The sequence below is a fragment of the Lutra lutra genome, chromosome 9, assembly GCF_902655055.1.
Source record: "Lutra lutra chromosome 9, mLutLut1.2, whole genome shotgun sequence".
NCBI classification, from domain to species: domain Eukaryota; kingdom Metazoa; phylum Chordata; class Mammalia; order Carnivora; family Mustelidae; genus Lutra; species Lutra lutra.
In genome coordinates, this window is record NC_062286.1 from 105,692,727 (window position 1) to 105,708,664 (window position 15,938).

Below are 15,938 nucleotides of genomic sequence, written 5' to 3' on the forward strand. Positions count from 1 at the left end.
AGAGTTGCCACAGAGCAGGGGTGGGTGGCACTGGTGACAGCATGTTTAGGGTGGGCATGTTTAGGGTGGGCGCTGAAGTGTCTGTTCTTTGGGGCCAAGACGGTGGTTAAAACCAATGTCAAGATGCACACCCAGCTGTCCTGTGGCTGCAGCAAAGTGCTGAGCACCAGAAACCTGGTCACTCTCGATTTAATAAGGAAACTGTCAAGAGCTTGCTCGGTGCAGCTGCCCGTTGTCTCAGAGTCAGATAGCTGGAACCGAGGATGGCCACATCTTGCAAAAGGTACGTAGCAGTTTCTAGAATTGACACAAGATTAGAGAACTACTAGATTGAATTGATGAATGATTTGTGTCTATAATTTATACCAAAAAGCACTTTTACAATTTTATTTAGATTTATAATTTAGTCAAGTTAGAGAATAAAAATAAATGTTTTTCTTTTATGTTTTATGTTTTACAAATTGACTTATATTGTAATTTATAATCACTGCTTTGGTTGTTAAATATTTTAAATATTACCTTTTTTTCTAATTAATTATTTTATTTATATTATTTATATAATGCTACAATAGATCTGCCACCCATTACTATGCAATTTTAGTGAGTTCCCTATCCTTTATACCTTGGTTTAAGGAAAGGGGTAGATAATAGAACCTATCTTTTTGGATTATTATATTAAATAAGTCACTACATATAAAGGACTAAGTACTTTTGAGAATATGTTTGGAGCTGATTAAATTTAGTTATTATCATTTTCATTAAGCCTTGTACATACTTCCCTATATTATTATCTGCAAGTATGTGTCTTGGTAGTTAGAGGAAATGTTCTCTAGAGCCACAATGATATTTCCCCACAAACTTAATATTAAATAGGCCTTTTCAGAAATAACTCTAATTGTAACGAACTCGAGTAGAGATATGCAGGCATTATAACAATACCTAGAGCCCCAAGATCTGGCTGAAGCTTGATTAAATACAGTGATATACTAAAAAAAAAAAAAAAAAGACTTTCTCTGCCAGAAGGGAGCTGGTACATCTTGGAAGCACTGGAAAAGGAGAGTGCAATGCAACAAAATGCACCAAGCACAAAATCCCATCTTGGGTGTTGGAAGCAGTGTGCTCGCTTTCTGGAAATTGCTCCATCTGGCTGGTTGGAGGAGGGTTGGAAAGTACCTGGTACCTACCTACCCACTCAAGACCCTCCTGGAGGAGATGCCCCCACATAGGGCCAACACATGCAGGTGAAATCCTACTGTGGAGACAGATGCGTAGGGCTCCTGGAGCCTAATTGCCAATCCACCTTTGAATCTGTTGTTGGATCTTGGACTTTAGCACAAACTCCTCCTACAGATTGTAATTCACCTACCACTGAATCTTGCCTGGAAGGAAAGGCATTGCCATGGGGATGGGCATGTCCATTTTCTTGGGGCAAATTCCACTCTATCCCCCCAACAGATACTTACTGAGGGTCCCATCTATGAATTGCACTATTCTACCTGCTGGGAATAAAAGAGTGATTAAAACAAACATAAATCCATGGTCTCCTAGCCTGGGCATCAGGAAATGGATCATCTATTTGCCTCTCTGTTCTGGAGGAAGGGAGTGGCAGAACTTGGAATTTAGAGCAGAGTGGTGGACGACTTTAAAGGAAGAGTCTTGGGGAACTGTCAGAGAAACTGCAAGGAGAGGGAATCATGTGTGCAAGCCCCGGTGACAGGGTAGGGGGGGTCCTAAGGGCTGAAGCCCAGTGGTCAGGGCGGAATGTAGAGAAGAGGAAGGCGGATCACGTCAGGCAAGAATTCCTTTCAAAGGCATGGGTTTTATATGAGGATTTTGAAAAGAGGAAGGACATGCGTTAAGCATTTAACAGGATTCAGGATCTGCCTGTCTGTACAGAAGCAAGAGGACAGGCGCAGGCAGGAAAACCAGAGAGGAACCTATTGCAAAGCAAAACTGATATATGGGATAGGCAGGAAAAGGTAGGCCAAAATTGTTTTCATTTCTTGATTTTGTATGTTAGTATCTTAGGAGCTTCATCATTAGAAATCAACATCCAGATTATAATTAATTAGGGACACTCACCAGAACAGCAGGTGTGACTTCGTAAGCTAAGCACAAGATGTAACTTTTATTCTTTTACATAACTAAATGCAATTTCTAGTTAGAGATCCATTAATCCCAGTTAAATTTAATCCCAGGGTAAATTTAATCATGTAGCACTCTTTAAGGCAGTTCTGGGTTTTCTCATTCAATATAGGGATTTCTCACGCTTCTTCTCATGGTGAATATTATCGGCTGCCCGTTCTTACCCCCATGCTTGCATTAAAACAGGAACCCTTGGTTGTCGTTGCTGTCCCACACTAGTATCATGGAAATATCTGGGCTTCTAGCTGGACTTTGGACCCTAGTGTCCTGTATTCTTGGGCCCCCCACCTATCTGAGGTTTCTTATATCTGCTCCCATCCCATCTTGGTCTTACCCCTGAGTGGATTCTCTAGATTTTCCTAAAAGGTTATATCATTGGCTGTGGAATTTTTTGCCTAGGTTGGTGGAGGAAGGAAAAAAAGCTTATGTTTGCTTTTTTTTTTTTTTTAATGTCTTTGCCGTCGGCTTCAAAAATCTGTGTGTGTGTTTGTGATACCTGTAAATAGAGTTCCAAGGAGCGATTAAAAAAAAAAAATCAACTAGGGACGCCTGGGTGGCTCAGTGGGTTAAAGCTTCTGCCTTCAGCTCAGGTCATGATCCCAGGGTCCTGGGATCGAGCTCCGCATCAGGCTCTCTGCTCAGCAGAAAGCCTGCCTCCCTCTCTCTCTCTGCCTGCCTCTCTGCCTACTTGTGATCTCTGTCAAATAAATAAATAAAATCTTAAAAAAAAAAAGAATCAACCATTGGTAAATGCTACATCTGGAGTAAATCTCAAATCATACAGTATGTTAATATGCTATTTGGCTGCATTTGTATGACACTCTAGACAGTACAAGCTAATCTATAGGACTGAGAGCAGATTAATGTTTGTATAAGAAAGAAGCAAAAAGGAGAAATTTTAAAAGGTCATGAAGGACTTTTGTGGATAAAGAATATGTTCATTATTATGATTGTGGTGATAGTTTCATGAATGTCTACATATGTCAAAACATATCAAATTGCATACTTTAAACATATTCAGTATACATGTCAATTACAACTAAATAAAGCTGATAAAAATTGAATAGGGACAAGATCTTAGGGCAGCTGTGTGATTATAAATAGTACCACAGACAGCTGGAGACATGTCACTTGATGTCTACATCTCATTGCTCTAGTCTATCAGTAATGAACTCCATGGGGGAAAAAGCCCCCCCCCCCTTTTTTTTTTCAATTTTACATAGACCTTCAATGATTGTGAGATGGGGAGATAAAATGTATTGCTTTAGCACTTGCAGACTGACCAGTGTGGGCCATGGGGACAGAGGTGGGAAGGTGTTTGAACTTGCTGTTAGCCGTCCCTACCCCAGCTCGTGTATCCCTCATTTTTGCAGAGGCTGTGCTTATGGCCTCAGAAGTAGTGTCCTATCATGTCCCGGCTGTGCTCAAACACTCATCCATCATCCTCCTCCAGATGCCCAGCTTCTCAGCTGCCAGGGACAGGGTCTGCTGGACGCAGACTTGTGTGGTAACACATCGTCTGACATGTTGCTGATGGTGGGACTGCTGATGGTGGGCAGATCCAACTCCGACATGTATGTCAAGGAGCATCTCCAGGCTGAAGGATTCCCAGCCTCTACTATAGCTGAAGAGATAGGTGTGTAAGGACTTACCCGGCAACTTCCTGACTGGCATTTGAGAACTGTCACCCTTCACTGTTCATCTTCTTATTGAGGAAGACACTGTTGGGTCTTCTAGTTGCCCATTGTAATGGCCTTGGAGGCCATAACCATGTTCCCTTGTTGACTCAGCAGTTGAGTTCAGCAGAGCCTTCCATCATCCCACCCATAGCTGTGTTTTAATTGTCTATGATGTGCATTGATTGGCACCACTGTTGAAGATAGCCATATAGGGAACCCCCAGGAGCATAGCAGACACCTGCTGGACACATTCCAGCAGCTCTAGGTTGATGTGCAGGTGAAGAGTCCTCCCTGGCACTACTCCACCTTTCCCTCTGAGATCTGCTTTGAAAGTAAAGGCTTTCTTAACTTGTATTAACTTGTTATCTCTTTCTGCATTTTGCAATAGTAACTATGAAAGAGAAGTGATCCAAATGTCAGATATGGGGGGAAGGGCTGTGGGAGAAAGAGATGGGGGGGGTTCAATTCAGTTTATTCCCTCTAATATTATTTCATCATTGTTAAGGACCAGTCTCTAGACCTTCTTTGGTAAATATATCAAGTCTTACTGCTGTTGGAGGCCTTTGGTACTAGACCCTAGAGGACTACCTAAGCACAGCAGATACTTCCCCTGGGATGGGAGCTCTCCTAAATATTGTGAATAGGACAGATTGTGTTTACAGCATCGTGGGGGTGTTGCTAAGATTACAAAGTTCCAAAGCTGAAGTTGGCTTCCTTTCTAAATGCTGTTTTGACATTGCTCTATATATAAGATACAGGCAATGGGGCAATAAAGACAATCTTTATTGCATTATTTGTGCAAAATATCTGGTGCAGACTCTTGCTTGGGAACCCTGGGGAGCGCTCTGGGTTATAAAAGAGGAAAGAAGAATTGTTTTAAACATAAGCATCATCCTGATTCTATTTCGCCAGAACTTTGGGGCTTGAGTGACCTCAGTGTAATTCCTGCCCTAAATGTTCATTCAAGTATTTTATTAAATAGAGCTTCTAACTACCCAGAAGACATTTTCCTGAACCATACCCATGGCTGACAGCAGTAAGTGTGAGGGGTAGAAAGCAGGACAAGGATAAAACTCCCCCAAATCTACTAGCTGAAACTCTAGTTTGGGGAGAATTCTAGCAATTTTCATTTCCTTTTGTAAAATCTATAATTAAAGCATAATACACATACTGAAAATTACATTTACTGTAAGTGTACAGTTCAATACATTTTCATAAATAAAGCAGCACCTAAATTTAAAAAAGAGCATTTTTGCCCTTCTAGAACTACTCACACACTTACACACACACACACACACACACACACACACACACACACATACACCAGTTCTAGTCAGCTCTTCCAATTAACTAACCACTGTCCTGACTGAATACTATAGATTAGTTTTGCCTGTTTGGGAACATTACAAAGATAGAATTATATAGTATACTTATTTTTCTGGCCTCTTGCTCAATACGATGTTTAAGAGGTTAATCTGTGTTGCATATGACAATAGTTCATTCATTCTCATTGCTTCTCATTTCTATTATGTGAACATATCACAATTATTTTTAATCCATTCTAGCACTCTAGCATTCTAATTATTTGTGTTTTTTTCAGGTTTTAGCAATTACCAAGAAAGTTTCTATGAAAATTTTTATATATGGCTTTTGGTGACCATAGCCCACCAAATCCTTTACTGGTAACTTGTATATTTGCTGTCCTTTTCTGATTGATTTATAGGATTTGTTATATATCCTGAACAGTAGACTTAATTGGACCTATATATTGCCAATAACTTCTCCCATTTTGTGGGTTGACAATATTCTTTTGAAAACCAAAATATTTCTAATCCCCTCTGATGCTTACAGACTATGTGATTTGGGGGACATTCACCCATTTTCTCTAAATCAGTTTTCTCATCAGTAAAAGGAGACTTGGATTTCTTAATTTTCTACTTTCTCTTGTGCCTGTATTACATTGCTTGTACCTTTCTCCGGAGGTTTAAATGAGGTTCTAGAGAAAAATTTGGGGGTTCCCATCAGCGGGATCAAAGTGAAGAAGTAGGGAGCAAAAGAATTGCACTAAATCACAGGGGCATTTCCAGCCTTGTATTTCCTCCTCTTGTAAGTTTCTAGCCTCTTAGGATGTAATTTTGAGAGTTCACACTACAGAGAGAATTTAGAGTAAAGAAAATTTACTTCCCATGCAGGATGGTAATGGCCATTTCTCAGTTCAGCTGCACCAGGGTCCTATTGTCTTTAAGCATTCTACCCTGTGGCTTTTGACATTTCCTGTTCGGCATGAAGAAGCAGGCTGTTGCCATCTTTCCCCCCAAATAAGAATCTACAATAGTACTGATGCTTAATAGATCATTTTTAAAAAGGCAATGAAGATCCTGAGCAAAAAACCAAAATTTGTGAGGTGATGGTGATAGAGTATTTGTGTGAAATAATTTTGCTTCCTTAATTTTGTTGCCCTCATGTTGATCTCCTGAGAGAGTTGTGTATTAGTCCTGGTTCCTCAAGAAGAAGCCCAAGGCATCAGTGTGGGTTGATAAAATCATACATAGCTAGTGAGCACTTGAAGTGTGGCTTGTTACAAATTAAGATGTGCTGTAAGTTTAACACACATACTGGATTTCGAAAGCTTGGTACAATTGATTAAATGTTGATTACAAGTTGAAATGGCAATATTTTTTGGATATATTGGCTTAAATAAAATATGTTTTTAAAGATTTTATTTATTTTAGAAAGGGATAGAGAGCGAGAGCTGAGAGAGGGAGGGGCACAGGGAAAGAGAGAGAAAGAATCTCAAGCAGACTCCAGGCTGAGCACGCAGCCTGATTCTTGACCCTGAGATCATGGCCTGAGCCGAAACAAAGAGTCAAACACTTAACCAACTGAGCTGTCCAAGTGCCCTGAAAAATTTCAAATTATATGTGGAGCTCATGTTGTATTTCTACTGGACGGCATTCTTAAAGGTTATGGCTGATAAATACCATATCCACTGATAATGAGTTCATCATTGTCCCACTTATAGTGCCAGGTTCTGCTTGTTCCATTTTGTAAAGCACCAGAAGAAGCAGAGGAAAGGGAGAGAAGCACAGCTGTGGCTTCATGACCCCATCTCCCACAAATAGGTTCCAAGTTATCCACCCTCTCTTCAAGGACATGTACAGGAATCAAGAGAAGTACACCCTCATTATTCCTTCTCCTCCTTGTCCTGCGACCCCTCATAAAAGTTTCTTTTCTATTTCCCACTTTGACTAGGAAATCCTCTAATCCTTTAACCCATTTTATTTCTAGTTCAAGTGGCCCCACAGATGCTTACCTTGTCTTTTGGAGAGGAAAACCTGTTTATTAAGATATCCACTAGGCACTTAGGTCTTCAAATGCTTGTACCTATTTGTTATGGCTAGGGAGAAGGGAATCTTTGCTCTCAAAATGCCCATGAAAGAAGAGGGGAGGGAGAAAATCAGAAAATACTCCAAGCTATAATTTAAGAAAAAACGTGACCCAAAAACAAACACATAGCTTGATGGAACAGAATGGAGAACACGGAAATGGACCCTTGACACTATGGTCAACTAATCTTTGACAAAGCAGGAAAGAATATCCAGTGGAAATAAGACAGTCTCTTCAACAAATGGTGTTGGGAAAATTGGACATCTGCTTGCAGAAGCATGAAACGACCGCTTTTTTACACCAAACACAAAAATAAACTCAAAATGGATGAAAGACCTAAATGTGAAACAGGAATCCATCAAAATCCTAGAGAAGAACCCAGGCAGCAACCTCTGTGACCTTTGCTGCAGCAACTTCTTGCTAGACATGTCTCTAAAGGCAAGGGAAACAAAAGCAAAAATGAACCATTGAGACTTCATCAAGATAAAAAGTTTGTGCACATCAAAGGAAATAGTCAACAAAACTAAAAGGCAACCCACAGAATGGGAGAAGATAATTGCAAATGACATATCAGATAAAGGGCTCATATCTAAGATCTACAATGAACTTATCAAATTCAACACCCCAAAAACAAAACATCCAGTCAAGAAGTGGGCAGAAGATAAGAATCGACATTTCTCCAAAGAAGACATACAATTGGCCAACAGACACGTGAAAAAATGCTCCACATCACTCGGCATAATGTAAATACAGATCAAAACCATAATGAGATACCACTTCACTCAGGTCAGAATGGCCAAATTAACAACTCAGGAAACAGTAGATGTTGGCGAGGTTGTGGAGATAGGGGACTGCTCTTATACTGTTGGTGGGAATGCAAACCAGTACAGCCATTCTGGAAAATAGTATGAAGGTTCTTCAAAAAGTTAAAAATATAGTAGCTACCTTATGACACTACAATTGCAATACTAGGTATTTATACAAAGGATATATACATATATCCTTTGTGTAAAGGATATATATATGTATGTGTATATATATGTGTATACACACACACACACACACACACACACACACACATATATATATACAATGGAATATTACTCTGTCATCAAAAAGAATGAAATCTTGTCATTTGCAACAGTGTGGACAGAACTAGAGGGTATTATGCTAAGCAAAATACGTCAGTCAGAGAAAGACAAATACGATATGATTTCACTCATATGTGAAATTTAAGAAACAAAACAGATGAACATAGAGAAGGGAAAGGAAAAACACAATAAGTCAAAAACAGAGAGAGAACTAAACCATAAGAGACTCTTAACTGTAGGGAACAAACTGAGGGTTGCTGGAGGGGAGGTAGGTATGGGGATGGGGTAACTGGGTGATGGGCATTAAGGAGGGAAATTGATATAATGAGAACTGGGTGTTATATGCAACTGATGAATCACTGAATTCTACCTCTGAAACTAATAATATAGTCTATGTTAATTAAATTGAATATAAATACAAATTTTTAAAAAATAAATAATGTTGCAACATAGCAATCTCTTATAGAATGCTGGTCATGTGTTCAGGAGTAAACTAACACTGACTGATAGCGAGGCAATATGCCAAGGGCATTCAGTGCATTACCTCATTTGACTTTGCAACTGACCAATGAAGTGGTACCATTATTATTTCCATTTAATAGATGAAAGACTAAGGCTTGAATTCTCTTGGTATCTTCTTCTGTTAGTATTCAAACTCTGACAGGCTGACTCTAGAACCCACCAATATAATAATCATACTTTACTGCCCTAAGTAAAGCATCCTATGGAATATCAGGCATCCAAGAGGGACTTAATATACTTTTTAATTTTTTTTAATTTTAATTTTTTAGATTTATTTTTATTTATTTTATTATTTTTTAAATATTTTATTTTTTTGACAGAGAGAGACACACAGTGAGCAAGAGAACAGAAGCAGGGGGGGCATGGGAGAGGGAAAAGCAGGCTTCCCACTGAGCAGGGAGCCCAATGTGGGCTCAATCCCAGGACCTTGGGATCATGACCTGAGCGGAAGGCAGATGCTTAATGACTGAGCCACTCAGGGGCCCCAATATAGGGTAGCTTTTAATACTACTGTGGTCACTGTTCTTATTTACACTGCCCAATGAGTAAGAAGCATAGGGGTTTTTAAGTTCAGTTCTAAATCTCTTTTTCCTGTCCTGTCCTTCAAGTTGACTCCTGTGATCCCATCATCCTTTTTAATGACTCCTGTGGTGCCTCATTTCAACCACCCACCAGCTCCCACTGCAGGAGCATTGGCAAGAATCTGAAGACCCATCACAACTCTGGAGAGAAGGAGAACCATGGTTGGCTGGAATGTCTTGCATGGGCATGGTGGAGGAAACGGTGACAACATGGCCACATATTTGTCACTTCTGCCTACAGCACTCAACTATACTCTCATTACTCAGAAGCATCTAACCTCTAAGTCTATCCTCCCCAACTCTTCCTCCATGTCCTGGCCCTTCCTGCCTTCTTTAGAAGAGAGCTACTTCTTAACTCATTTAAGCCATTTCCATAAAGAGTGGGTGACACTTCCCAGAGGCACTGACTTTATAGTAAGGAATTAACTCCAGAGATGCTCTTCCCTAACCTTTCCTCATAGTTAAATGTCATGTACTCCAACAGGCCTGGGGAGGGGTATGAGGAAGCTCTGGGAAGAAAGGAAAATATTTGGAAGCAGCTAATCTTTCCTTGTACCCTTCCCCCCATTACCCTGCAACCACCTGTGGATGGAGCCTACTTCAGTGATAAATAGATGGAAGCCCCCTAGCAAATCCCCAAGGAACAGATTTTAAGTGTTCACTTGGGGGTCTACCCTTATGTTTGGACTCAAAATAGAATCAATTTTCTCTCCATAACTGAGACGATTTGAAAAACAGATATTCTCTTACAGACAGGCCCAGGTATGCTTTATTATGTGGTATAAACACAAAGCACTGATATTTGTTTGAAATATGCCCTTAAAGCCTCCAAAGGGGGAAAACGTGTGTTGAAAATGGCATGAATTAGAACAGGCTATAATACTCTGAATGCACTGTCTGTCCTCAGCCTTGCTGTTTTGCAAAAGGCATCTAAAATTTATGCTCTTAGATTTGTCACCTTAAAACTGTGAGTTGTGGTTTGGCCAGCACAGTAAAATATTGACAACATCACTGTAGATGGGAGAGTGCGGGTAGGATTGCAATACCTCAAGATCAAAGGCATCGTTCAGACTTTATAAATTCTGCAGAGATTTTTATCCTGCCTCATTTGTGAATTTTAAGAAGCTTGGCATAATATTTTCTTTCTCTCCCCTTGGACATTTGGGAATGACTACAAATTATATTGTTTTCCTGTCACTTTTGGAGACAGGCTGCCAATGAACAAGCTGTAAATGATATAATATCTTTAATAAATAAGTGTAAACAGATCACTTTGCAATACAAGGTTAGGAAAAGAAGCAATAGGCGGTCGGTGGCTCCCAGCAAATGGGTAAGGCAGCCTGGGGAGTAAAGAGGCTGTTCTTTCATATAGCAGGATCATTACAACTGCTGTCAATCTGGAGCACTGAGCATCTAACAATTTTGGCATCACAAGCCTCAATAATCTTTTTTTTTTTAATTTTTTTATTTTTTTCAGCATAACAGTATTCATTATTTTTGCACCACACCCAGTGCTCCATGCAATCCGTGCCATCTACAATACCCACCACCTGGTGCCCCCAACCTCCCACCCCCCACCCCTTCAAAATTCTCAGATCGTTTTTCAGAGTCCATAGTCTCTCATGGTTCACCTCCCCTTCCAATTTCCCTCAACTCCCTTCTCCTCTCCATCTCCCCTTGTCCTCCATGCTATTTGTTATGCTCCACAAATAAGTGAAACCATATGATAATTGACTCTCTCTGACAAGCCTCAATAATCTTAAAGGAAAAACAGGGCACTAGGTATTACGAAGGGGAAATACTTCTGGGCCTCATTTAAACAAGTGCTGATACCATTCACTTATAGAACATCTGGGGGGTATGAAAGGATGATCTCAAATAGAATGTTGAAACAGGGGAATCCACAATAAGCCATTTATTTACTTGTTTTCTTATTTATTTATTTGGTTGTTTGTTTTCTCTAAGAGATGACATCCTGGGCAGGCTTTGACTTTGCTTGGCTTTTCCACAAGCCAAAAACCAAGATGTCTTTAGAATCTGCCTGGGGAGCATGGCCAGTCCTTATATCCCTTAGCTATAAACTTGAAATGAACTTGATTCAATCGTATTATCACTCTTAAATATGTCAAGAGACCCTTGTGATTTGGTTTACGATCATTTTAGAGGATGAGTAAGCTGGTTCTGTTGGGTAGTGGAGAGAAGCTAATTGGGGGAAAAATTCTTTCCTTCAAAGACTTATATAAGTCTATCTAATTGGCATATCTTTGCTCAAAAAGGCACGCCTGACATGACATTATTTTAAGAGGTAGTTTTTGTAATAGGTGTAGTGCTCGCTGGGTGGTCTTCTATTTCAACATATGTTCATGGAAAGAAGCCCTGTGGCCCCGTAAGAAGCGAAGGCTAAAGGCCAGCCAACATCTTGGGTGAAGGAATAGTCCAGCAACTTACCAACTGGGTTTGTGATTAGTTATCAGTTATCGGAACCATTCTGTGTTTTCCTTTGCTCCTTAATATTAATTATATCTATTACTGAAGATGTGATATGTATCTAAAGAGTGTTTATTTATTCCAGGCACTCTGCTGTGTGCCAGGAATATTATGGGGGCCTTACCCTCAGAGACCTGACAATCTAGTGAGGGAATGTTTTCCTCAAGTATCTTACTCCAGCCATTTTGTTATAAATGTGATCCCCAGTTGTAAAGGGGAAGACCTCAATGCATTTAATCCTTCCCAAGCTCCTGCTGTTTGCAAGGCACCAGAAAAATGTATGAATTTCAACTATATACTTAGAAAATCCAAGGCCTGCCTTCACCGTCAGTTTTGTTCTCCACAGAATATCGGCATCTTACTTAATACGTGGATGTGTTCTCAACTCAATTGACATGGGCCGTCAACAGCAAGAAGTTCCTGATGATGGCACTCTACACTGTTCTGAGCCAGAAGTCTGTGTATTCACAGCCTGCTAAGGGGGAAGAGGCCATGCTGGAGCATATAGGCTGCCCGGTACACCCACGCCTCCTTCCCGCCCTGGCAAGAGAGGTTGAGTTCAAGCATCTGGCTGGGCAGTAGGGAAAAACAGGCAACTATGGGAAGTAGCACATATGCATTTGTTTCCATTTCTTGGGCGGTTTGCTTCTTTATCTTTCCATCCCCTAGAAACGAGTATTTTTCCTCCTAACAGAGTAAATGGGCAAGATGATGGAAAAAGAGCCTGTTTTTGTAAGTCATGCCAATGCTTTTCAATCCCATTCCATCTCAGAAAACATGCGCTCTTATGAAACTCTGCTACATTTCTCCACCAATGATTGTCAAGAAGATGTGGGTGGAGCTGAGAGAGCTAAGGAGTTGATTGTGAAAAGCCCACGAAGATAATTCACAGGCGTCCTTTCAATCACTTGGTACCAAAAGCACAACTTCTACCCTCCATAACATGCATAGATCCAAGGAATATTTGACTCTCAGAGTGGCCATATTTTAAAAATGAGTACATATACGCTGGTGAAAGCAACAGATCATACAATTCATTTGGAAGGCTTTTTAGCAGAATCTACTAAAGTCAGGAAAAATATGACCCAGCTACTTTCCTCCCAGGAACATATCCAGTAGTAATGAGTGTGTATCTTTGCAAAAATATGTGTTCAGGAATGTTCAGAGCAGCATGCCCAATGACCACCAGGAATAAATGGAGGGGCGCCTGGGTGGCTCAGTCAGTTAAGCGTCTGCCTTTGGCACAGGTCATGATCCCAGTGTCCCCTGCTCATAGATGAGCCTGCTTTTCCCTCTCCCTCGGCTGCTCCCGCTGCTTGTGCTCTCTTGTTCTGTCTCTCCCTAAAATAAAGAAATAAAATATATATTTTTAAAAATATAGATAGATTAATAGGTGATATTCTCACAATAGAGTATTATATATCAGCAAGAACGAAAGAACCATAGCCACACTCAACAACATGAATGATTCTCAAAAACAAATGTTGAGTAAAGGAAGCTAGACACCAATGAGTACACACTATACATAAATTTCAAAAAGTAAGCAAGAACTACTGTGAGGTGTCAGAGGTTCCCCTTGGGGTGGTGGAAACTTGAAGAGGATAGAATGGGGGCTTCTAAAAGGCTTCAGTGTTCTTGAAATGGGTTCTATTTGTATGGACATGATCATGTCATGAAAATACATTGAGTTGTACACTGATGATTTGTACTCTTTTTCCTATATATGCTATACTTTAAAAATTATCGTAAGGGTGCCTGGGTGGTTCAGTGGGTTAAGCCTCTGCTTTTGCCTCAGGTAATGATCTCACCATTCTGCAAATGAGCCCTGCATCGGGCTCTCTCCTTAGCAGGGAGCCTGCTTCCCCCATTCTCTCTCTGCCTGCTGCTCTGCCTACTTGTGATCTCTCTCTCTCTCTCTCTGTCAAGTAAATAAATAAAATCTTAAAAAAATTATCATAAAAGATGATAGGCTATTGTGAGCTATCTTATAAATCAAGAACAGTCAGTATTATGTAGCTTAAGTGTCTTTTGTTATTAACCAATCAACTATGCCTTGTGCATCAACATTTGTCTGGAACTATTCTGCTTTAGAGAGAACTTTTTTTTTTTTTTTTTTTTTTTTTTTTTAAGTACAACCCATGGGCCCTTTCCCAGGTAAGTGTAAACTTTAATTGGTGATGACAAGCCAAATGAACCTATTAGAAAATTTCCCAGGTCAACATAAAGTTCAAGTACCAACAAGTATGTTTGGAAAAAAAGTTGTCAAAGTTTAGATAGACAGACAGAGGTCCTGGCTCTCTCCAGCTGGTGACTAATGTCTGCTAACTTCACTTCACCCTCTACTTTGGTGGCATTTCCTTGAGAAGCCTTCCCTGACTCATGTCTGTTCTATACTCCCATAATGTTCCAAAATAATGCTGGGTAGCCCATATCATGATAGTTTAATTAATCAGGTATTATATTGTTTATTGTACATCTCTACATGTGTCAGAAACAGTTCTGTTAACATCTATATCCCTGGGCCTAGCTCAGCTTCAGAAAATTTGCTTGAGTAAATAAGATGGGGGAAAAAACATGAGCTGACAATATGAACAAAGACTTTACAAAGGGGCCTCATTTAAGCTAGGTTTTGAATGACGTGTAGGAAAATGAATAATAACTGAACAACAGAGAATGTCTTAAACTGTTTCCATGTGAGTCTCCTTTAATTATCACAATAACCCTATGCTATTGGCCATATGATTCCTAGTTAATTCAACCGTCTTTAATATTCAGAGAGGCTAACTAACTTGCCTCAACTCAAAGTTGGCGAGTGACCGCCTCTGCCTTCGGCTCAGGTCATGATCCCAGGGTCCTGGGATCGAGCCCCGCATCGGGCTCTCTGCTCAGCAGGGAGCCTGCTTCCCTTCCTCTCCTTGTGCCTGCCTCTCTGCCTACTTGTGATCTCTGTCAAATAAATAAATAAAATCTTAAAAAAAAAAAAAAAGTTGGCGAATGACCAAAACTGGAAAATTTGACAGGTTCAGTGCCTCAAGTTAGGCTCATCTTAGGAAAAAAGAAGGCAGCTTAGCACACATAGATGTGTTCCTCTAGAGCCACAGAACTCCCAAACTATTATGTGCATTATTTGGGCCCTGAGAGACCTTCGAGTGGAGACTGTTTCATTCCATTAAGCAAACAGTAGGACATTTTTGTTTTGTTTTTAAAGAAGGCCAAATGATTTCTCTATAGGCTTAATCCATTTGACCACATAAATCCCAGCCAATTGTTAAGTCTTAAAATAATCTTGTTCATATCTGAAAAGGAGACATTTGGGTATAAAATCAATATAAACAATCAAAGTGCATTTCTCAAATAAAATCTAGGAGGAACTGCAGAAAGGAGAGAGTTGACAGGTGAGGCCAGAGTGACTGACCCTGGTCTGGCAGGTAACTAGGTTCTGGATCCTACTACTAAGTGTGCTCTCAAGTCTCCTCCCACCACCCCACCTGCATGTATGTTTCCAAGTGCCTGGGTGTTTTTACACACATGTGGTATAGATAATGCCCATCATCTCCTCACTATCCAGCAAATCAACATATACACATCGAAGTCTTCATTTCAGCTGAAAACCATCAAATGAATGAAACTATGGAAAATAATACACAAAGCAAAAAAGGCCTTAAAATTTATTTCATTTAGTCCTCTTCTCTACAGATGACAAGTTTGGGGTGCAGCCATGACTCATGAGTTAGCTTTTATTGCCTAACAAATCATTCCAGAACTCAGTAGCTTAAAGTTTTTTTTTTTTTGTTTTGTTTTTATCTTATTCTGCCTTAATCTATAAGGCACCTGGGAGATAACTCTGATCTTGTTTAGACCTGAGTTCTGGGTCATTCATGCATGTTTGGTCAGCTGGTGGGTCAGCAGGGATGGGCTGATCTAGGGTAGCCTTACTGACATGACTAGCTGTTAGCTGGGGTGATCCCCCAGCAGGCTGGCCAGGGCTTAATCACAGAGTAGTGGCAGGGGTCCAAGAGAGTGAGTAGAAGTTTGTAAGTCCTTTT